Consider the following 23,451-nt stretch of genomic DNA (forward strand, 5'->3'; position numbering starts at 1 on the left):
TGATTACATTCTTTTGTTTGATATCAATTATTTTTTATAAGGAATGTAATTCATATTATTATAAAATAATAAAAATATCCTGCGACTTCTATAGACGGTCGTCGCACCTTTGTCGGAGCTTACGACCATCGGCGGTCGGCGATCGTTGCCGACCGGTGGTGGCGGCAGCCGGCGACGGCGATGGCCGACGACCGGTGGCGGCGGTTGACGACCGACGGCAGAGGCGGGCGGTGGGCGGGCGATGGCCGACGGGCGGTTGGCGGGCGACGGCTGATTAGTGGTATATTCGGCATTCAAATTTTGATTAAACAGTGACCTCGTAATGTAATCGGATTACATAGTATTTGTTTTGTAATTCAAATTACAAAACTTCACTACCTTTTGTAATCGAGATTACATTATATTATATGTTTAAAGTTAAAATAAACAAAAATAATCAGCCTTGTAATGTAATCCTGATTACATTAAAAGGCATATTACACGCTACCAAACGTAGCCTAAGGGTAAAAAAAGAAATTTTGATTTATTCCGATAGAAAATATTCAGCTAACCAAACATTACTTTTAAGAGTGATATCCATGCGCATACTCATTCCTATTCTACCATACTATAATTCTCATTCCGATTCCTATTCCTAGGAAAGAACCAAACACCCCCTTAATCTGTGTCTGTTCTTACAGTATCACACTCAGATTTAGGAAGTCCAGCCGGCTATCAGCGATAGTTGACTACCCGACCTCAACTGTCGTGGACACCTAGTGATGTGATAAATCTATAAGTGCTGTTAGGATGTATACTAAAAGCCTAGCTTTTGGTATAAACATTTATCTAGAAATAAGAATCACATTGGTCAAATGTCTACATTTATGATAAATGAAGTTGTTCAATTAATTTATATTGTAGATAACATGGTGTGTGGTGTCACACATAGAGGATCATGTTATCAGTACCTTATAAATTATAAACAGTAGCTCACGATCAAAATGGAAAGGAACAAACCATTGGAATGTCGTAGTGTAATTAGGTATTAGTTTATCTTAACTATATAATTACACTAGTACACTTAGAGTGTATTGAGTAGGACCATTAGAGGTCGTTTCTTTTATACTAACTTTATAAAGGAACAAATACCTCAGTTATTATGGAAGTGTGTGCTCTTAATCCTAATATAATAACAAGCACAAATATTTGATATTTATTTCTTTAATTTATCAATGGGTGAGATTTAGTTCGATAAATCAATAAGCCCGATAAGTTGGGAAATGATATCACTTATAGTGTGTGTTGTTAATTATAGAAGGAAACTGTGTCCTAGTAATCTAGGTTGAGAATGTCCCCAAGAGGAGCTCATAAGGATTGTCATGTTAAACCCTGCAGGTGGACTTAGTCCAACAAGACGATAAGGTTGAGTGGTACTACTTTTGGACTAAGATATTAATTAAATGAGTTGTCAGTAACTCACTTAATTAGTGGGCATTCGACATCTTAAACACAGGGAGACTAACACACTCATAATAAGAAGGAGCCCAAAATGTAATTTGGGATTGGTGCGGTAGTTCAATAATAGTTCTCTAGTGGAATGAATTATTATTGATAAAATTAAGTTGTGTGTTCGGGGCGAACACGGGATGCTTAATTTTATCGGGAGACCAAAACTAATTCCTCCTCTCGGTCTCTACCGTAGCCTCTAGTATATAGAGATTTATACCCACCGCATACCCACCTTCTTACTCATCCAATGGGGCTGGCCAAGCTAGCTTGGAACCCAAGCTAGGGCCGGCCAAGACCAAGTGGATGAGCCATGTAGGTGGCCGGCCAAAGCTTAGGTCCCAAGCTTAGGTGGCCGGCCACTAGAATATTAAAAAGGATTTTTATTAAAATTATTTCTTATGTGGATATCATGATTTTAAAAGAGAGTCTAAAAAATAAAAATTTCCTTTTATAGCTTTCTACAAAAGATTAAGAGAAGAGATTAATCTCTTTCCTTATTTGTAGTTTAAAACGATGGTTTTAATTTTTTGGTAAAAACTTTCCTTATTTGTAAATCATCTACATGTTTAAAAGAGAGTTTAAAATTTGAAATCTTTCTTTATTTGTTGATTAAAGGATGATTTTAAATTTTAAGAAAATTTTCCTTTTTAATCATGTTCATGATTTAAAAGAGAGTTTAAAATTAAATATTCTCTTTTATAGTTTCTACAAAAGATTAAGAAAAGATTTGATATCTTTCTTTATTTGTAGATTAAAAGAGATTTTAATTTATAGAGATAACTTTCTTTTTATCCACATGTTTAAAAGAAAGATTTTAATTTATTAAATTTTCTTTTTATAAACCAATCATGAAGGGATAAAAATTATTGGAAATTTTTTTATAAATTTCCGGAAGCAAATAAGGAAGTTTTAATTGGTGTTTAAAATTTTATCTGCTTGGAGATTTTATTTGTTATGGTCGGCCATTGTAATTTGAAAAGAGAAAATTGTTTTAATTAAATAAATTTTCCTTTTCAATGGCAAAAGAATTAAGGAAGTTTTTATTAAATTTTCCTTATTTGCCAAGACCAAGGATTATAAAAGAGGGGGTAGAGGAGGCTTCAAGGCTAAGGACTCTATTATATTTTTCTCCCTCTTTTCCTTGGTGTGGTGGCCGGCCCTTCCCTTTCTCTTCTCTCCTCTTGTTGTGGCCGAAATCTATCATCTCTTGGAGCTTGGAGGATGTGGCCTGATCAAGGAAGGAGAAGGAGAGAAAGCATGCATCCCTTGGAGCTTGGTTGATGAAAAATTCTTCATCCTTTGGAAGTTCTTGTGCTTGGCCGATACTTGAAGGAAGAAGGAAGAAGGTGTCTAGGTGGTTCTCATCTTGGAAGATCGTTGCCCACACAACGTCCGAGGTTAGAAGAGGAATACGGTAGAAGATCAAGAGGTCTTTCTAAAAGGTATAACTAGTATTTTTCCTTTCCGCATCATACTAGTTATTTTAGGAAATAATACTAAATACAAGAGGCATACGATTCTAGTATTTCGAATTTGTTTTCGATGTTGTGTTCTTTTTGTTTTTTCTTTTCCTTATGATTTGATTGTTCTTTTCGGTTGACCTAAAGTTATTTAAGGAAATTAAATATTAACTTTCCTTAAAAGGCTTTGTCTAGTCGGTGGTGGTTGTTCCCATATCCAAGAAGGTCATGTGCCTCGCCACGTCAGTACTGGGAGCCAATTTTGGAAACTAATATTTAATGAAATTAATAACCTAGGTGATTTGGATCAAACGTGTTAAGTTCCGCAGGAGATCCAAGTCAAAACCTAAAAGAACAAATAGATTAAACTTTGGATCAAACGTGTTAAGTTCCGCAGACGATCCAAGTTTAATTTAAAAGAACACATGGTAGCTAGGAAAAAGGTTCAGACCTTTGTACAAAATTTTTGTACAGTGGAACCATTAGGTTTTCCGAGTAGCAACCAACAAATGGTATCAGAGCTAGAGTTTTGCCTCTGTGTATTTGGTATTAGTTTAATTATGCACATGTCATACATAATTTAGGCAGGATAATAGTAGGATGTGCTAACTTTGTGGATGCAGGATCCAACTATTATGGCTTATAGTTATTATGTGTGTGATTGGACCCTTGGACATGTCAAGGGCATTTATTGTGTGTGCATGATTGTATTATAAAATACAGCAGGAGCTGTATTTAGTTTTATTAGGATTTTATTTTTGATCTAGTTACATGTACATTCCTTTTATGGAATATAGGATCGATGGATGTAAATTTTATTTTATGTTCGATCTAGTTTACATGTACATTCCTTCGAGGAATATAGGATCGAAAATGTAAAATTCTATTTATGTCGCGGATCGAATCTTGCAAGGCGTGGAACCTTTTGAGGACCAGAGGCGCAGCGGAACAAGGAGCAAGATGGATGCGACAACTAGACCCAGTGGCGGTGGCTAAAGATGGCAACAGCTAGGGTTGGCGACACACGGAGGACAGAAATAGATAAAAGCCATAATAGTTGAAAATTAGGTTTTCTATTTTTTGCTTTTTATGTTGTGTTGTGTGTGCTTGTTAGTATGCATGCTAAGTAGGCTAGCATAGTCAAAATTCCTCAATTTAAATAACTAAGTGGGAGAGAGATTTATTTTTAAATAAATTCCATGGTCTCCATTACTAGTTTATAAGTGATGCAATAAGCTTGCACGTTGGCTCTGAGTGCCTTCCTCCATATCGGATGAGCTTGTTTGCGGATCACTAGCTTAATCTTCCATTTTGGATGACTATAGGAAGTTAATTAAGAGCGTGTGATCTTCCCCATCGGAAGGGGCACAATCTTATTAATGGACTTAGTGTCAAGTAATGGTATACACTTAGGCACGTCTAATAGTATCTTCCCCATCGGAGCCACTGCTATTATTTGTGTGACCGAAGAAAACCAACTATTAATTTGTCAAATAAATAAGTTGACAAGATAATAAAATTAAAAACTCCTCTTACAAATGTTTGATTTTGTATACGTCCACACTATCGTGGCATACAAAATTCACGGTGTTTGAGGTAATTTTCTTTTGTCATAAAGATTTATTGACAAGATAATTAATGGGTAAAACCCTTCTCTTACAAATGTTTAAATTTTGTATACGTCCACACTATCGTGGCATGCAAAATTTACGGTGTTTAAGGTGTTGGTGAATTTAAATAATATTGTTTGAGGAATTAATGTTATTTTAAATTCAAAAAGTTTTGACCAAATATTTGATCAAAGACAGATCAACTATTAATTTTATTCGTCATAAAGTAAAGTTGACGAGATAATAAAATTAATGGATAAATTTTTTTTTTGATTTTGTATACGTCCACACTATCGTGGCATACAAAATTCATAGGGATTTTAAAAGAATTGATCTTGACCAAATATTTTTGTGATTCTTAGGATTTAAAATGTTTGTCAATCCCCTAGTTGTTATACTATAGAAAAGACTTAGTAGTCCCAATTGTAATGATTGGAAATAGGACTTGGACATTAAGGTAGACTGTCTTCTTAGAACTAAGAACAATTTAGGTGTATTTAATCATTAGTTGAAACATGTCTAGTGGTGTTATCTACCAGAACCTGGAGTGTAGATACGATGCCATTAATCATGTCTGCAATTCATTACAGGGTTCCAAGAAACCCGACAACTAAATGAAAATTAAAACACCGTCCACATGGGCATTACTGCAAAAATAACAGCTGTTGCAGTGGGAGAGGTTTATTCTCTAATAGGAATAAAATATGGATTATTAGAAATTGTCTTTACATACTAAGTTTAGAAAGAACCTGATTTCAGTTTCTAAACTATTATAGAATAGATATTGTGTCTATTTTGATAACAAAGTTGTTATCAAGAAAAATAGGGAAGTTATCTATTCTGGTATGTTGGTTGACAACTTATAATCCAACAAGCTCGGCCAAGCTCCTCTCCTTGAGATGAAGAGTTTCGACCACTACCACCAAGCTCCAAGGGATGCTAGAAACAAAGTCTCCTTTCTCTCCTTCTTCTCCTAGCTAGAACCGGCCACCAACAAGAGTTCCAAGAGAGGGATGAATCCAGCCACTAAAGAAGAAGAGAAGAGGAGAAGAGCAAGGTCTAGGGTCGGCCACCACCAAGGAAGAGAGGGAGGAAAATAGAATAGAGTTGTCTTTTGTTAGGATCGTTCATACTCGGCTAGAGAGGGGGGTGTGAATAGCCGACCCCTAATCGTCGTTTCTTTCTACAAAACGTGTTAGCGCAGCAGAAAATACAAAGAAACGAAAGAGAAGAAAACCAAACCTTAACACAAGGATGTAACGAGGTTCGGAGATTATGGCTCCTACTCCTAGGCATGTCCGTAAGGTGGACGAGTCCAGTCAATCCGTCGGTGGATGAGTCCCCAGAAACCCGGCTAATAGATACTCCTTGTGGGTGGAGAAACCTCGCCACAATAACTCGCAACAGCAAGATAGAATACAAGGAATACAAGAAGTAAATACAATGAATGTAACAATACAAGCTTGCCTTCTTGTCGTCGACTGAAGTCCTGGAAGCAACAACTTCACGGACGAATGCCAACAAGCAGCTCAGCTGGGAGAAGCTCACGCGGGGCTTCGGAAGTGAGCTCAACAAAGCTCAGTCGAAGCTGAAACTTCAGCAGCAGAACAGAAGTTCTAAGGAGGAAAAAGGAAGAGTGAACTGCACAGAAGATGCCTTCGTCTCCTTATACCTGCGAAGAAGAAACAGCGAAGAAACTAGCCGTTGCGTCACAACGGCTAGAACTCTGATCGGTCTATGGACCGATCAGGTAACATCCTGATCGGTCTGCAGACCGATCAGGGAAGCTCGCCGTTCTGATCGGTCCACGGACGATCAGGGAACCTCTCGATCGATCCGTAGACCGATCGGCTTCTCTCTCGCTAGTTTGCCATCTCGATCTCGATCGGTCTCCGGACCGATCGATAACCATCGATATCTTGATCGGTCACCGATCGGTCACCGTCGGATGAGCTATCATTGGATCGATGCGCGGCCCGATCCAAACTTCTCGACCCTAAACCTAAGGCTTTCACACCAACATCCGGTCAACCTTGACTGTTGGTACATCATGCCTAGCATCCGGTCACTCCCTTGACTTGCTAGCACTCCCGCTAAGTGTCCGGTCAATCCCTTTGACCCACTTAGACTTTTCCACACCGGATGTCCGATCATCCCGATCCATCTGGATTTTCCTCTTCGTGCCAAGTATCCGATCATTCCTTGACCTACTTGGACTTTCCAACACCGGAAGTCCGATCATCCCCGATCCATCTGGCCGGGTTCACTCACGGGACTTTCACCTAGCTTCACTCACTAGGGTTTCGCCTGCCTAACATCCCGTTAGGACTTTCTCCTGGGTTCACTCACGGGACTTTCCAACCGCCTAACATCCAGTTAGGACTTTCCCACCGCCTCACTCAGGACTTTCCAACCGCCTAACATCGGTTAGGACTTTCCTCGTGCCAAGCTCCTGCTTGGACTTTTCCGTCCAAGCTGCTTGGACTTCTCCGATGCCAAGTCTCCATACTTGGACTTTTCGCGTGCCAAGCTCCCTGCTTGGACTTTTCCAGTGCCAAGTCTCCATACTTGGACTTTTCAGGTCAACCAGGTCAACCTTGACCTAGGGTTGCACCAATAATCTCCCAACTATCTATTCTTGTCTCACATCAAGAATAGAACTCTCTCACGAGTGTCAAACATCAACATGCAACTCAACTAGGTCAACCTTGACCTAAGGTTGCACCGACAATCTTCCCAAGTCAAACATCAAAATACAACTCGAGTCAAGTCACCTCGAGTCGGGTCAACCAGGTCAACCTTGACCTAAGGTTGCACCAACAATCTCCCCCTTTTTGATGTTTGACAAAACCCATAATCAAGTTAGGTTAACCCGATAACCTAACTTAGGTTTTCCAACCATCTTCCAATGTCCAATGTTCTTTCCTTGAACATTCTCTAGACATTCTCCCCTTAGGTTAACCCGATAACCTAACTTGGGTTCTCCAATAATTCTCCCCCTTTTTGACACACATCAAAAAGAATTCCAATGTTCTTCCTCGAACATTCCTTGACATTCTTCCCCTAGCTTAAGTTAACCCGATAACCTAACTTGGGTTCTCCAATAATTCTCCAATGAACACTCTCCCCTTTTTGACACACATCAAAAAGAAGAAAAAAAAGGAGGGTATCAAGGTCAAGAGTTTCTTCCTAATGAAAGTCTCATACCTTTCATTGAAACTCTTAATTTTCCCCTTGATACTAAACTCAACAATCAACTTAGTGATAATCTCATATCACTAATCCTCAAAAGTCTTAAGGAGTAAAAACTCCCCCTAAAAGTCAACTCCCCCTTGACAATTAGGTAAAACTCCCCCTAAAGGTCAACTCCCCCTTGACCATTGCACCAACAATGTCTTGGAGAGTTTCAAACCTTTAGAAACCCGAAACTCACTCCCAAAAACTGAAATTTCAGACACCTGCTGAAAATCAGAAACTGGCACGCTCGGACCGATCAGAAGCCCCCTGGATCGGTCCCCAGACCGATCCAAGCTTCACTGATCGCACTGGATCGTCACTGATCGGTCACCAGACCAATCAGGCCTTCCCTGGATCGGTCCGGTGACCGATCCAGCCTCTGAAATCAGAGATTTCTGATTTTCTCCCCGGGAGAAGTTCAGAAACTCACAGAAAATTCCAAAAATTACGAAACTTTGAGGATACATTCCTCATATCATACACTATCAAGGAAAAATAGTTTTCTATGAAAATAGTTTCCATTTTTCAATCTTGATCAAAGTTCAAAAACTTTGAAATAGTTCAAGTTTAACTCAACTTTGTATCACAATGTTCAATGATGAATGCTATCACTAGGAAAGCTTCATCAAGGTTTTTCAAATCAATTTTGAAATGATTTTAAACCCTTTAATTTAGGATCATAATCTTAGAACTATATGTACATGACTTGTACACAAGTTTTCCCTATGATCCTCCATTTCTTGAATTAGGCTCATCTAGGTACAAGAACTATGCACCTTGATCCTAACTCATGATCTTAATATCTCACACACATCTAAAGTGTATCAAACACATCCATGTCAATTTTGATGTGAGATATGGGTTTAGATCAACTTAGGCTAAGTTCTCATGCATTTTCTAAACACCAATTTGATCTCAATATCAAATTATATGTTTGTCCTTAAATCAATTTCATTGATTATAATGCAAGAGATGATGACATGGCATATAATGATATCATAAGTAAAAACATGTGCCAATGTCATGATGTCATGGGCATAAAGTTTGAAAACTTAAATAAAGCATGACATATAAACTAGCCTAAGCATTATCATGACATTTCAAATGATAATAAAACTAAACATGATGTCATGACATGTGAGGGCAAACAATCATGGCAAGATTTAGCATAAATAAATATACCTAGATTACCTATCTAAGTATCCTTAACCACTTTGCTAACCTAAAATTTAACCCTTGATTGCCCTAAAATGCCAAAATCCTAATTTTGACACTTCTTGAACTCTAGATTAATTCATGCCACTTAAAGATCAAATTTATCCTCAAAACTTGGCATGTTTCATTTTTCCTCCAGAGTTCTCTAGATTTTCTCAAATTGTGCCAATTGAGATTAAAAATGAAATTTCCAATCTTTAGGCACATTTAACTCTTCAAAGGAGTAAATGATAATTCCATTTCATTTTCAAAAGTTCTCAAAACCTTGAAAATGCTCCTTGAGTGTCAATTTCCTCAAAGTTGGGTTAACTACCCTTCTAATCGGAGTTGACACTCTCTAACCCATCTATGGGGTAGAGAAGATGCTCCTAGGAACCCAATACCTATTTGAGCTCATTGGGTTGACTAAATATTCACTAGGGATAACTTCCCTAGCAACCCTCCTAATGACCCTCTTAGGCTTTGAAGCCTTGGTCATTTGGGACTCATCAAGATCAACTCTAGGGGTGACTCCCCTTGTGACCTTGGTGGTGGTCTTCCTAGCCCTAGGTTTTGTTCCATAATCGAATGGAACATTGTGGTAAGTGGGCTTAACCACTTGGGACTTAGATTTGTGACCCAAACCTTTCTTGTCCTGGGACTTTTGACCCTTAGGCCCTAGAGTTGACTTCTCTAAATTTTTAAGGGCCTTTTCTAGGGTATCAAACCTTGACCTCAAGACTTGATTCTCCTTTTCTATTACCTCAAGTTTTGATTTGTCATTCTTTCTTGAGGTGTTCCTAGGCATGTGTCTAGTTGATTTAGGGTTTCTACCTAGGTTTTCTTTAACCTTAGAAGTGTTAATCCTAGGGTTAGCATTCCTAGTAGTATCCCTATCTAGGTTGACATGTTTAGCACCTAAGCACATGTATTGATTTCTAGTGTTAACATGCTTATCATTATTGACTAATGCAATAAAATTACTAGCATGTATCCTACTAGAATTGCACGAATGAGCCTTAAAAGATACCTTAGGGTTTGTCTTAGCTCCCCCTATCGATGTGCATCCCTTGTCCTTGTGAGGTTTCCTCCCCTTCGGACATTGGCTCCTATAGTGTCCCCGTTGCTTGCACTGAAATCACACCACGTGCTTCTTGCCTTTGCGTGTTGGGACGCCGGTTTCCTTGACCTTTGGTGCCGGTGGAGTCTTTCTAACCCTCTTTGGACACTTGCTCTTGTAGTGCCCAAACTCCCTACACTCGAAGCACATTATGTGTAATTTGCTAGAAATTAAAATGCTTGAGTTACCTAGGGTTGAGGATGGATGAACGCTCTCATCTTCATCCCTTCCGGAGGTAGAAGCTTCTTCTTCTTGCTCCGACCTTGAAGAGGAACTCTCCTCCTCTTCTTCTTTAGATGTTGAGTGGCCCTCAACTTCTAAATCTTCTTCTCCATGATGTGAGCTACTTGGCTCACTTAGCTCCTCTTCATGGCTTGAATTTGAGCTTCCCTCATGGAACTTGGCCAAGTTATCCCATAATTCCTTGGCATTGTTGTAACCTATCTTACACAAGATGTTAGTAGGCAATGAAAATTCAATTATTCTCGTTACCTCCTCGTTGATTTCGGATTTGTGAATTTGTTCTCTTGTCCACTCCTTCTTCTTAAGTGGTTTTCCTTCCTTATCCACCGGAGAAGTAAAACCTTCTTGTACACAAAACCAATTCATTATGTTAGTCATAAGAAAGTACTTCATCCTTACCTTCCAATACGCGAAGTCGCCGCATTCGTAGAAGGGTGGAATGGTGATGTCTTCTCCATAGAGATCCATTCTCTAGCTTTGCTCTCACGGGTGTTGATCCGACGAAGAGCGCGCCTCGCTCTGATACCACTTGTTAGGATCGTTCGTACTCGGCTAGAGAGGGGGGTGTGAATAGCCGACCCCTAATCGTCGTTTCTTTCTACAAAACGTGTTAGCGCAGCAGAAAATACAAAGAAACGAAAGAGAAGAAAACCAAACCTTAACACAAGGATGTAACGAGGTTCGGAGATTAGGGCTCCTACTCCTCGGCGTGTCCGTAAGGTGGACGAGTCCAGTCAATCCGTCGGTGGATGAGTCCCCGGAAACCCGGCTAATAGATACTCCTTGTGGGTGGAGAAATCTCGCCACAATAACTCGCAACAGCAAGATAGAATACAAGGAATACAAGAAGTAAATACAATGAATGTAACAATACAAGCTTGCCTTCTTGTCGTCGACTGAAGTCCTGGAAGCAACAACTTCACGGACGAATGCCAACAAGCAGCTCAGCCGGGAGAAGCTCACGCGGGGCTTCGGAAGTGAGCTCAACAAAGCTCAGTCGAAGCTGAAACTTCAGCAGCAGAACAGAAGTTCTAAGGAGGAAAAAGAAAGAGTGAACTGCACAGAAGATGCCCTCGTCTCCTTATACCTGCGAAGAAGAAACAGCGAAGAAACTAGCCGTTGCGTCACAACGGCTAGAACTCTGATCGGTCTATGGACCGATCAGGCAACATCCTGATCGGTCTGCAGACCGATCAGGAGTTTCTGCTTTCGATCGGACTGTGGACCGATCAGGAACCTCCCGATCGGTCCGTAGACCGATCGGGCTTCTCTTCTCTGCTAGTTTGCCACCGATCTCCTTGATCGGTCTCCAGATAACTCATCGATAACATCGATCGGTCACCAGACCGATCAGATGAGCCATGTATCATTGGATCGGTCTGCAGCCCGATCCAAACTTCTCAGCCCTAAACCTAAGGCTTTCACACCAACATCCGGTCAACCTTGACCTGTTGGTACATCATGCCTAGCATCCGGTCACTCCCTTGACTTGCTAGCACTCCCCGCTAAGTGTCCGGTCAATCCCTTTGACCCACTTAGACTTTTCCACACCAGATGTCCGATCATCCCTGATCCATCTGGATTTTCCTCTTCGTGCCAAGTATCCGATCATTCCCTTGACCTACTTGGACTTTCCAACACCAGAAGTCCGATCATCCCTGATCCATCTGGATTTTCCCTTGCCTGGGTTCACTCACCAGGACTTTCACCTAGCTTCACTCACTAGGGTTTTCGCACTGCCTAACATCCCAGTTAGGACTTTCTCACTGCCTGGGTTCACTCACCAGGACTTTTCAACTGCCTAACATCCCAGTTAGGACTTTCCCACTGCTTGGCTTCACTCACCGGGACTTTCCAACTGCCTAACATCCCAGTTAGGACTTTCCCTCGTGCCAAGCTCCCTGCTTGGACTTTTCCCGTGCCAAGCTCCCTGCTTGGACTTCTCCAGTGCCAAGTCTCCATACTTGGACTTTTCGCGTGCCAAGCTCCCTGCTTGGACTTTTCCAGTGCCATGTCTCCATACTTGGAATTTTCAGGTCAACCAGGTCAACCTTGACCTAGGGTTGCACCAATAATCTCCCAACCATCTATTCTTGTCTCACATCAAGAATAGAACTCTCTTTCACGAGTGTCAAACATCAACATGCAACTCAACTAGGTCAACTTTGACCTAAGGTTGCACCGACAATCTTCCCAAGTCAAACATCAAAATACAACTCGAGTCAAGTCACCTCGAGTCGGGTCAACCATGTCAACCTTGACCTAAGGTTGCACCAACATCTTTCATAAAGGCACCCTACCCCCTCTTTTATAATCCTTGGTCTTGTCAAATAAGGAAAATTTAAATAAAAACTTCCTTATTTTTTTTACCATGAAAAGAAAATTTTAATTAATTAAAATCAATTTCTTTTTCTTAAATCCATATGGCCGGCCACCTCATAACTCCAAGTAAGGAAAGTTTTAACACAAGAATTAAAACTTCCTAATTTGTTTCCGGAAATTTTTAATAAAAATTTCTCTAATAATTTTTCCCTTCATAGTTGGTTATAAAAGGAAATTTTATAAATTAAAATCTCTCTATTAAAACATGTGGATGATTTCCAAAAAGGAAAGTTTTCTCTAAAATTAAAATTATCCTTTCAATATACAATAAGGAAATATATCAAATATTTTCTTAATCTTTTGTAGAAACTTATAAAAGGAAATATTTAATTTTAAAACTCTCTTTTTAAATCATGAACATGGTTAAAAAAGGAAAGTTTTCTCAAAATTAAAATCTTCCTTTCAATCTACAAATAAAGAAAGATATCAAATATTTTCTTAATCTTTTGTAGAAAGCTATAAAAGGAAAGATTTAAATTTTAAACTCTCTTTTAAAACAATGGAATCCACATAAGAAAATTTTTAAATAAAATCTCTTCTATTGTTCTAGTGGTCGACCACCTAAGCTTGGGATCCAAGCTTTGGCTGGCCACCTTAAATTGGCTCCACCTTTAGCTTTGGCTGGCCCTAGCTTGGGCTCCAAGCTAGCTTGGCGGCCATCTCAAGGTGGGTAGAAAAGTGGATATAGGTGGATATAATTCTCTATATACAAGAGGCTACAATAGGGACCGAGAGGAGGAATTTGTTTTGGTCTTCCGATGAAATTAAGCTTCCCGTGTTCGCCCCGAACACTCAACTTAATTTCATCAATAATAATTCATACCACTAAAGAATTAATATTGAACTACCGCACTAATCCCAAAGTACATTTTGGGCTCCTTCTTATTATGAGTGTGTTAGTCTCCCTGTGTTTAAGATGTCGGATGTCCATTAATTAATTGAGTTACTGATAACTCATTTTAATTAATATCTTTGTCCAAGAGTAGTACCACTCAACCTAGCTTATTGTCATGTCGGACTAAGTCCACCTGCAGGGTTTAACATGACAATTCTTATGAACTCCTCTTGGAGACATTATCAACCTAGATTACTAGGACACAGTTTCTTCTATAATCAACAATACACACTATAAGTAATATCATTTCCCAACTTATCGGGCCTATTGATTTATCGAGCTAAATCTCACCCTCTGATAAATCAAAGAAATAAATACTAAATATATGTGTTTGTTATTATATTAGGATTAAGAGCACATACTTCCATAATAACTAAGGTCTTGTTCTTTTATTAAGTCAGCATAAAAAGAACTTACCTTTGTTGGTTGGTCTTAGGAAGATCGTACCGGTTCTACTGTACAAAAATTTTGTACAAGTGTCGAACCTTTCCTAAACGACCTATATATTGTGTTCTTTAGAAATTAAATTAGGAATCGCAAACGAAACTTAACATTATTAATTCCAAATTTAACTTATCTGTTCTTAATGATTTAGACTTAGATCGCAAGCGGAACTTAACACTATTGATCTAAGTCCAACCTATGTTACAAAGTTAATTAAATATTTATTTCTAAAATTAGCTCCCAGGTCAAATATGGCGAGGCACAAGGCCTTCTTGGGTATGAGATTGTCCACCACTGTCTCGACAAAGCCTTTAATAGAAATTCAATATTTAATTTTCTAAAATAACATTAGGTTTAACCAAAAAGAACAATCGAATCACAAATTCAAAAAAACAAAACAAAAAACACAAACTCGAATTACAAATTCGAAACTCTAGAATCATATGCCTTTTGTGTTTGGTATTTCTAAAAATAACTATACAAAGAAAACTAGTATAATGCGGAAAACAATTACTAGTTATACCTTTCTTTGTAAGCAAATAACCTCTTGATCTTTTACCGTATTCCTCTTCTAATCTCGGACGTTATGTGGGCAACGATCTTCCAAGACGAGAACCACCAAGCTCCTTCTTCTCCAAGCTAGATTCGACCACCATCAATTCTCCAAGAGAAGTAGAGGTCCGGTCACCACCACCAAGCTCCAAGGGATGCAAGAAACATATGTGTTTGTTATTATATTAGGATTAAGAGCACACATTCCATAATAACTAAGAACTTGTTCTTTTATTAAATCAGTATAAAAAGAACTTTCCTTAAATGATCCTGCTCAATACACTTAGAGTGTACTAGTGTAATTTATTAGTCAAGACAAACTAATACCTAATTACACTACGACTATTCCAATGGTTTGTTCCTTTCCATCTTAGTCGTGAGCTACTGTTTATAATTTATAAAGAACTGATAACATGATCTCCTATGTGTGACACCACACACCGTGTTATCTACAATATAAATTAATTGAACAACTACACTCAGTATATATAAATGTAGACACTTGACCAATGTGATTCTTATTTTTAAATAAATGTTTATACAAAAAGCTAGACTTTTAGTATACACTCTAATAACCTTAAATGATCCTGCTCAATACACTCAGAATGTACTAGTGTAATTTTATAGTTAAGATAAACTAATACTAAATTACACTACGACTATTCCAATGGTTTGTTTCTTTCCATTTTAGTCGTAAGTTACTGTTTATAATTTATAAGGAATTGATAACATGATCTTCTACGTGTGACACCACACACCATGTTATCTACAATATAAACTAATTAAACAACTACACTTAGCATATAAATGTAGACATTTGACCAATGTGATTCTTATTTCTAAATAAATGTTTATACAAAAAGCTAGGCTTTTAGTATACACTCTAACAATCTCCACTTATACTAAAAGACTATGCTACCATATCCCCTGCCATACATCTGATTCCCAACCCTTTAACATGCCCATCAAAAGTTCTTGCCTTAAGGGCCTTAGTGAAAGGATCTCTCAGGTTATCATCTGATGCAATCTAGGCGGCAACAACTTCTCATCGTTATACGATGTCTCGTATTGGGTGGTACTTGCGCTCTATTGTGTTTACTTGCCTTATGAACTTATGGTTTCTTCGAGTTTACTGCTGCACCATTATTATTACAATAAATTATAATAATTTTTGGACAAACCAGAAATCATATCTAAGTCCATTATGAAGTTTCTGAGTCATTCAGCTTCTATGGTTGCCTCAGAGGCTGCCACATATTCAGCTTCTATGGTGGAGTCCGAAAAACATCTATGCTTAACACTCCTCCATTGTTATAGCTTTACCTCCTAAAGTAAACACAAAACCCCAAGGTCGACTTACTATTGTCCCTATCTGATTGGAAGTCAAAATCCGTGTAACCCATAGGGATCAAATTATTTGCCTTGTAAACTAGCATATAATCTCTAGTCCCTCTAAGGTACTTTAATATATGTTTTACGGCAATCTAGTGTCCTGGTCCTGGGTTACTTCGATATCTGTTAACTATGTCCTGGGCAAAATAGATATCCAGTCTCGTACACAGCATTACATACATTAGGCTTCCGATAGCCGAAACATAAGAAACTGCCTTCATGTCCTCTATCTATTTTGATGTCTTCGGGGACATCTATTTAGATAAAGATTCTCCATGCCCAAAAGGTAAAAAAACATTTCATGGAGTCTTGCATGCTAAAATGAGCTAGGATAGTATGAAGCTCGGGATAAGCACAATATTTTTTTCTTGCGATCTCTTTGATCCCGAGAATATGTGTGCATTCTCCCAAGTCCTTCATATTGAATTGCTTGGACAACCATACCCTTACTTCTGACAACACTTTGATATTGTTTCCAACTACCAAAAATATCATCTACGTATAGTACAAGAAATACCACGACGTTTCCATCACACTTCTTGTATACGCAAGACTTATTTGGACACTGAATAAATCCATAGGTCTGGATTACTCCATTAAACCGGATGTTCCAAGACCTTGAAGCTTTACTTCAGTCCATAAATAGACCGATTGAGCTTACATACTAAATGTTCTTTGCCCTTTGCAATGAACCCCTCTGGTTGCTTCATATGGATGCTTCCTTTAAGACTTCCATTAAGGAAAGCTGTCTTGACATCCACTTGCCAACTCTCATAATCCATATGAGCAGCAATAGATAAAAGAATCCGGATAGACTTAAGCATGACTATTGGTAAAAGGTTTTCCTTTTTCAACAAGCCTTGCTTTGAAAGTTTCAACCTTCCCGTCTGTCCCTCTTTTCTATTATAAATTTATTTTCACCCAATGACTTTTACACCATTTGGTGGTTTTATAAGTTCTCATACTCTATTAGAATACATAGATTCTATTTCAGTATTCATTTCTCTTTGTCAAGATGCTGCATCTTTATCTTGGAGTGCTTCATCATATGTCTGGGGATCAGGTTCATGTTCACCAAGGATCAAGTCCAAAGACTCTTCCAAAACATGAATCTTTCAAGTTGCCTAATAACCCTCCCACTACGACAAGACACTTTATGCAATTATGTATCATTTATGATACGTGTTACAGTTTCTTGTGATATTTCATCTTGTACAGTTGATACTAGATTAGACGTGTCCTTTATTATTTCCTTAAGAATAAATTTACTTATAGGCTTATGGTTCATTACATAGTCCTCTTCTAAAAATCGAGCATTGGTGCTAATAATGACCTTCTGATTTTTATGACTATAAACATTCTTTTGTTTCTCTGGGATAACCCACAAACAAATGAACTCCTGTCCAACTTATCAGTGTCTCCTTTCAGCACAAGTGCTGGACTACCCCAAATCCGAATATGATTCAGACTAGGCTTACGCCCATTCTACAATTCTATGGGAGTAGAGAGTACTAACTTAGAAGGTACTATGTTCACTTCCATTTCCAGAGTATATCTTCAAAATGAATTTGGTATTTCTGAATAGCTCATCATCGATCTAATCATTTTCATGAAAGTCTTATACCTTCTTTCTGTCACACCATTCTGTTGGGGTATACCAGGTGCAGTTAGTTGGGATTGAATCCCGATTTCTGATAAGTGACTCCTAAATTCTCCTAAGAGGTACTCGCCACTACGATCTCACTACAGTGTCTTGATACTTTTACCTTGACATTTTTCTACATCAGCCTTGTACTCTTTGAACTTATCAAAGTACATAGACTTGCAGCGCATCAAGTAAATGTACCCGTATCTCAAATAGTCGTCTATAAAAGAGATGAAATATTCGAAACCACCGTTTGCCTGGATAGTTATAAGTCCTCACAAATCAGAATGAATCAATTCCAACACTTCTTTGGCTTTATACCCCTTAGACTTAAAAAACCTCTTGGTCATTTTTTCCTTTCAAGTAAGACTCGTAGGTTGAAAAGTTTTCCACCGTCAATAAACCCAAAAGTTCATTGACTATTATCCTTTGAATTCTACTCAAGCCAATATGACCTAGCATTAGATGTCAAAGATATGATTGGTTCATTTCCGAATGTTGCTTTCTCTTATTAGAGTTAGAAGATGTGTTATTAATTTTCATTTGTTGTATCGTGGGAGCTATTGGATTATATATTGTCAACCAACGTACCAAAACAAATAACTTCCTTATTTATCTTGATAACAACTTTGTTATAAAAAAATAAAATATCAAGTTCTTTTGAATAGTTTATAAACTGAAATCTAGTTCTTTTTAAACTTGGTATGTAAAGACAATTGCTCAAAATTCATGTTTTATTCTTATCAGAGGATAAACATCTCTCACTGCAATAGCTGCTACTTTTGCAGTAATGCCCATGTAGACGGTGATTTTCCCTTCATATAGTTGTCGGGTTTCCTGGAACCTCTGCTCGATTGGAGTCACCATCAATAGACCATCCAACTATCATATTAATGCTTCCTCTAGCGGCATTGCTATGATTCTCTTCTTGCCACATTGAGGGTTGCCCTCGCTACTCTTGTCAAGTTCGAACAGGAGCTTGAGTTTGATCAGCCTGTTGTTGGGGCGCTCTTGGTTGTTGCTCAACCACCTGATACTCAATTATGAGAGGACTGTTGGGCTGGTAAGGTCGGCGATTAGGTGCTGGAGAATGCCGATGATGTAGAGGATTATTCTGTTGATTTCGCAGAGTGTAGTAATCTTCTGTGTTATGGGTGGAAGGCCGATGATAGGTGCACCATCTTCATGGAGCTTCTCTAGTAATCTCCACATGTTGATCAACTTGCGGTCGTGTCTCTGGATGATAATATTGAGGACCCGCGCGGGGTCACTTAGGAGGAGGAGCAAACAACATTGGCCTTTTACTGGCAGGAACAGGAGCGGGCGTGGGGGCCTCCTTCCTATGAGCAGCTTGTACTTCTTTTACATTAATAAATTTAGTTGCTTTTTTAATTAATAGATCAAAGTTGGCTGAAGATTTTTTAACCAAATCCTTAAAAATACTCATTATCATTAAGTCCTTGAGAAAAAGCATTTACCAGCATCTCTGTGGCGGATGTAGGAACATCCATGGTCACCTGATTCAACCTTTTGATATAGGCTCAAATGGACTCCTTGGGTCCCTATTTGAGTGAAAAGAGGCTCCAAGGAGTTTTACGATATCATCGATTACTAGAAAAGTGATGGAGAAATACCTTGTGGAAATTCTTGAATCGACGAATAGAATTGTCTGGTAATCGTTTGAATCATCGTTGAGCTACTCCATCGAAGGTGATGAGAAACATTCGATATTTTACACCATCCGTTAATTGCTGAAGAAGGGTGGTGTGCTCAAATTTGAGGAGATGATCTTCTGGATAAGTCGTTCCTGAGTATTCTCCAATATTCAAATTCTGATAATGCTTTGGCAGGGGATCATCCATCACTCTTTGAGAGAATGAGGTAGCAATTCACTCAAGGGAGCTATCACTTGCTACTGCTTTTCCTTTGCGGCGATCTCGTGCAGGTGCTTCCCTTGAAGACTCTTGGAGCGCCCCTCCTTGTGCCAACTGCTCCACCGGAGTACGAAATAGTACATGAGAACAAATCGGAGAAAAAGGTGCAGGAAGCAAACGAGTAAGACCCTCTTCTTGTCTCCCTTTTTCCCATTGATGGGTTGTTGTTGATGCCGCCAGATTTGGTGGAGGCAAAGTACCTCCAGTGTTTGCTTGTTGTTGTAAAACCTTTTGCACTCGAGCCTCCACTATCATTTCTAATTCTTCCGGTGTTAAAGAAATGGTGGTAAGTTTTCCATCCTCTTCTATCCCGAAGCTTCAGATTCAGGCGAAGATTCCCACAGACAACATCAAATTTGATCATGTTTGAAAGCTGAGAGATGACACGCTAGTGTTGATGGTGGCTTGGTTGTTGACCGAAGTTGGACTTACAATCACCGAGAGGGAATCTCCTTCCAATCTTGCACACAATCTGATGATCTAACATAACGTTAGTGACTAAGACCGGGGTGGGGATCCCTGGCAAAACCTCCGATGCTCAAATTAGTACGAATCTGATGGAGAAGAAGAAGAACAGTGGTAGAGAAAGTGCTTGCGTGATAGTAAAGTTCAAATGCAAATGTTTGTGTACCTTACCAGCGGAGAGGATTCCCTTTTTTATGCCACTTCACTTAACCTCCGCGATCATTAGGTGGTCCCTCAGTACTTGGGAGTTTTTTAGAAAATAGAATAAGTACAGGCTAAGCCTCATGCAATAATTCTCTGAGAAATTTTTTTTCTACCCCAGATGTACCTTTCTTGTCGTTTATGAAGGAAATGTGTTGTTACAACCGATCAATAGATCGTGAGGTGGCCCCTCGGTACTTACGAGTTTGTTAGAAGATGGAAGTAGTACAGCCTGGGCCTCATACGATAATTCTCCGAGGAATCTTTTTTCTACCCTAGATGTACCTCCTTTGTTGTTTATGAAGGAAATGTGTTGTTACAACCGATCAATTAAGGAAGAAGCTTTGAAGTAATATCCTCCGACAAACTGCCAAGCTGTTAAGATATTGTTTGTTGTTTGTCTCTCAGATATGCCTCGGACTATCACTGAGTCGATCGAACTCGTGAATACTGACCAGATGCTCACAATACCTCTTGTTGAACATACTTCAGCCTGTCACCGAGCCTGTCGTACATTGAGAATAGCGTCAGTTGAACATGCTTCAGCTGGTCCTTAAGCCGGTCGTGCATTGAGAGTACCTTCTGTTGAACATATTTCAACCGGTCATTAAGTTGGTCGTGTATTGAGAATACCTTTTGTTGAACATACTTCAACCGATCATTTAGTGGGTCGTACATTGAGAATACCTTCTGTTGAGCATATTTTGGTTGGTCATTGAGTTGGTTGTGTATTGAGAATACCTTCTGTTAAGCATATTTTGACCGGTCATTGAGCCGGTCGCGCATTGAAATTCTCATCAAGTTGAGTACCTTTGAACTTTCCTAAGCTTCACCCAGTTGAGTATATATGGTGCCTTTTATTCGATTGGCCTCTGCCTAGCCAATCATATTTTAAGAACTTTGGGTGAAGTTAAGTGTTTTAAGCTTGTTCAGGCTTTGCCCGGTCGATCATGTATAAAGAGTCTTCTGTTTGTTCGACCTTCGTCCGATCAATCATATGCTAATGATTGTGCATAAGGCTGAGTATCTTTAGGCTCATCTAGGATTTTCCCAGTCGAGCATGTATGAAGAGTCTTCTGTTTGTTTAGCCTTCGTCCGTCCAATCATATGTTAATGACTGTGCATAAGGATGAGTGTCTTTAGGCTTGTTCGGGATTTGCCCGGTCAAGCATGTACAAAGAGCCTTCTGTTCGTTCGGCCTTCGTTCGGCCAATCATATGTTAATGACTATGCATAAGGTTGAGTGTCTTTAGGCTAGTCCTAGCTTTGCTCGGTCGAGCGTGTATAAAGAACCTTCTATTCATTTGGCATTCGTTCAGCCAATCATATGTTAAAAACTGTGCATAAGACTGAGTGTCTTTAGGCTCATTCGGGCTTTGCCTAGTCGAGCGTGTACAAAGAGTCTTCTGTTTGTTCGACCTTCATTAGGCTAATCATATGTTAAGAACTGTGCATAAGGCTAAGTGTCTTTAGGCTCGTCCAGGCTTTGCCTAGTCGAGCACACACGAACAGCCTCACGTTTAATCGGATTTATAATCAGTCGACCTTATCCAAGCGTTCTATTCAGGGAACATCCAGGCCTAACCTCAGCACTTCTACTATGAGGCGCCCAACGGAGTTGAGTAGCAAATATCACCCTATTCCCACCTTGACCGCCACCTCATCTTAACTTCAATATCTACATCATCTTCCAAACCTACCCATCATAACCCATATCAACGGGAAATGGAAGTGAGTGACAATGTAAAAGGATAAAAATATAAAAGAACTATGTGAGCTTTGATTTCCCTATACCCTAAGGGGATACATAGATAACTTAAATAAGTGCTAGCCTTTTTTACATCAAATTTAAATTTATAATTTTTAATTTTTTAAATATAATAATCTTGAATCGTGGCTAATAGTGAACCAGCGGTTTCGAATCGTGAATTATAACCGTCTTGGGTTGTTAAGGTTAAGGGTTGACCTGCCTGGAACCGTCGAACCAATGATTCAGAATCGTCGAACCGTTAGTTCCGAACCGTGAAAAGGTCTAGCAGGTACATAAGCATAGGCATAAGCATATTGGCACACCATGACGCCACGTTCACAACCATGTTTCTAAAAAGGATTATATATCTTAAAATCTTTTTAAGGCAAGGTTGAATCGTTGATAGTGACTAGCTATCATCATAGGGTCGATTGATCAATCTTAGCATATAAAATCATGGTATCAAGCGACAGGACATCAACAACCACTTTTCCGTTACTGTGTCTTTGGCGAGGTCTCCAATAACCCTTTTATCACTGGACCATGCCCTATGGAAATATGGTGTTGGGCTCCCTCTAGGGCCCTGACCTGTAAATGGAGTCTCTTTGGGATCTTTTCCCTCACAGTATTTTCATCAAATCATTATCATTTTGTCACAGTCAACTTACCCGATATTCGGCTCCCTCTCGGGCTTTTTTTTCCGCAAACGGGCTCCCTCTGGGGCCTTTTCTCGTAAACGGGTTTCCTTTGGGGTATTTTCTCGTAAATGGACTCTCTTTGGGGGCCTTTTTCCGTAAATGGGCTTCCTCTGGGGTCTTTTCCTTACGGTATCCTTATTAAATCTTTATCATTATTATTATCACCTTATTACAGTCAACTTACTCAATATTGGGCTTCTTTTGGGGTATTTTTCCGTAAACGAGCTCCCTCTGAGGCCTTCTCTCTCCCGGTATCCACATTAAATCTTTATCATTATTGTAATTATCTTCATAGCATGTTAAATCCTAAGGATTCACAAACTTAACATGTAACCTATAAATGTTATCATGATAAGATGTAAGAACAAACATAAACATATACCTAAACCTTGAATTTCGTAATTTACCTCTATCACCTTAAGGTATCATAATCAGACATAAGAAGAACATGACATAAACTTAAGCACAAGCGTGCAATATTCATAACATAAGCTTAAGTATAAACTTGTACATCAACATAGCATGAGCATGTATAGCAACTTAGACATGACATAATCATAAACTTAAACGTAAGCATACAAATTCATATCATACATATAGATTACTAAACTATCATAATGTGAATCAAGAGTAAGCACAAGCACACTAAGCAAATTCCGAAACTTACAAATTTATAGGAGCTAACATGATATCAAAGAAAACACATTCCAAGGGGTTTATGCTCCATTTATGCTCTCG

Source organism: Zingiber officinale, chromosome 4B (genome assembly GCF_018446385.1).
Source record: "Zingiber officinale cultivar Zhangliang chromosome 4B, Zo_v1.1, whole genome shotgun sequence".
Classification (NCBI taxonomy): Eukaryota; Viridiplantae; Streptophyta; class Magnoliopsida; order Zingiberales; family Zingiberaceae; genus Zingiber; species Zingiber officinale.